Source organism: Bubalus kerabau, chromosome 2 (genome assembly GCF_029407905.1).
Source record: "Bubalus kerabau isolate K-KA32 ecotype Philippines breed swamp buffalo chromosome 2, PCC_UOA_SB_1v2, whole genome shotgun sequence".
Taxonomy (NCBI): Eukaryota; Metazoa; Chordata; class Mammalia; order Artiodactyla; family Bovidae; genus Bubalus; species Bubalus kerabau.
The window spans coordinates 4246570-4249157 of record NC_073625.1 but is presented as its reverse complement, the minus strand read 5'-3'; positions in this window follow the sequence as shown (position 1 = coordinate 4249157).

Here is a 2588-nt window from a genome sequence, read left to right as displayed (position 1 = left end):
CCACACAGTCAAAGGCTTTGGCATAGTCAATAAAGCAGAAATAGATGTTTTTCTTGAACTCTCTTGCTTTTTCCATGATCCAGCAGATGTTGGCAATTTGATCTCTGGTTCCTCTGCCTTTTCTAAAACCAGCTTGAACATCTGGAAGTTCATGGTTCACATATTGCTGAAGCCTGGCTTGGAGAATTTTGAGCATCACTTTACTAGCGTGTGAGATGAGTGCAATTGTGCGGTAGTTGGAGCATTCTTTGGCATTGCCTTTCTTTGGGATTGGAATGAAAACTGACCTTTTCCAGTCCTGTGGCCACTGCTGAGTTTTCCAGATTTGCTGGCATATTGAGTGCAGCACTTTCGTAGCATCATCTTTCAGGATTTGAAACAGCTCAACTGGAATTCCATCACCTCCACTAGCTTTGTTCGTAGTGATGCTTTCTAAGGCCCACTTGACTTCACATTCCAGGATGTCTGGCTGTAGGTCAGTGATCACACCATTGTGATTATGTGGGTCGTGAAGATCTTTTTTGTACAGTTCTTCTGTGTATTCTTGCCATCTCTTCTTAATATCTTCTGCTTCTGTTAGGTCCATACCATTTCTGTCCTTTATCGAGCTCATTTTTGCATGAAATGTTCCTTTGGTATCTCTGATTTTCTTGAAGAGATCCCTGGTCTTTCCCATTCTGTTGTTTTCCTCTATTGCTTTTCATTGATTGCTGAGGAAGGCTGTCTTATCTCTTCTTGCTATTCTTTGGAACTCTGCATTCAGATGCTTATATCTTTCCTTTTCTCCTTTGCTTTTCACTTCTCTTCTTTTCACAGCTATCTGTAAGGCCTCCCCAGACAGCCATTTGATATAGTCAATCACATTGTAATAACCGGTGACACATGTTAAGCAGGCATATTGTGGTCATCATTTTGTAATGTATAGAAATATTGAATCACTGCACTGTACACCTGAAACTAACATAGCGTTTTAGGTCAATTATACTTCAACGAAAAAAAAAAGTAACTATATGAGGTCGTGGATGTGCTAATTAACTTGATTGTGGCAATCATTTCACAATACATACATACATACATTAAATCATGTTGTACGCCTTTAAAAATCACATTGTACAACTAAGTATAAACAATTTACTTGTCAATAATACCTCATTAAAGCTAGAAAAATTAAATTTAAAAGATTAATATCTTACCTATTGTATTATCTGGACATTAGGGAAAAACTGGAGAACAATAACAGAATAAGTTTAAAAGCCATATGAATGTACAGAAACAAAATAATTTGTTACTGAATAGCCCCTTCAAAGGAAAAAAATCCTAAGGGAAATCTAAACTCACTAAGAGGTAGAGAACTATGTAAACATTTAATAAAAATGTCTGTGTCATGGCTAAAGCAATATGCAGTGGGAAATTAATAGCCATAAATGCATACAGCAGAAAACAAAAAAGTATTTTAAAAAATTAACACTGAAGGAAGTTGGGAAAAGAACAGCAAAGAAAATCCAATGACACTAGAAGGAAGGCAATAGTTAAAAATAAGTTAAATGATAAATAAAAACACACCAAAAGAATCATAAAGATTAATAAAGTCAAAAGCTAGAATTTTGAAAACTTTAATAAGATAGGATGCAAGATAATTAAACATTTCATTCACTTATGAACATGGAACCAAAGTTAATTAAATAGATGACAGAACAAAACCTTCTGGCTAATGTGATCAAGAATATTATAAAAAGAAAGTCATGCATAAGTAGGGTTTATTCCAATAATGCAAGAATGTTTCATATCAGGAAATCTATCAATGCAATATACCATAGCACCATAGTAAGGAATTAAAGAAGAAAATTACATGATTATTTCAATAGATGCTAAAAAGTAATGGTAAATGCCTATTACCAATTTTTTACTAAAACAGCCAAAAAGCTAGAAATAGATAGAAATTTCCTAAATTTGTAAATATCTATATATTTTTAAAACTGTAACAAGCATTATACCAAAATGGAAAAACCATAGACCATAGACACATTTTAATTAAGATGGTAATTTAAAAAGAATGCTATTACCACAACTATCAAATATAGGACTAAAGTCTTATCCAATGGTATATGCAAAGCAAAAGAAATAAGAAGCGTAAGCATTATTTCAGACGATTATTTCTATTGAAAACACAGATGAATCAACAAATACTTAAATTAGTAACAGAGTACAGCCAGGTTGTAGATATAATGTCATTCTTCTAACTCTTTTATACTGTTGATGGGAATGTAAATTCGTGCAGCTACTGTGGAAAACAGTACAGTTGTTTCTCAAAAATCTAAAATAGAACTACCATATGACCCAGAAATTCCACTCTGGGGTATATATCCAAAAACACAAACACACTAATTTGAAAAGATACACGCACCTCCATGGCTCATAGAAGCAGTATTTACAATAGCCAAGACATGGAAGCAACCTAAGTGTCCATCTGCAGATGAATGGGAAAAGATGCGGTACATGTATACAATGGAATGTTACTCAGCCATAAAAAAGAATGACATCTTGCCATTTGCAGCGACACAGATGGACTTAGAGGGCATTATGTTAAG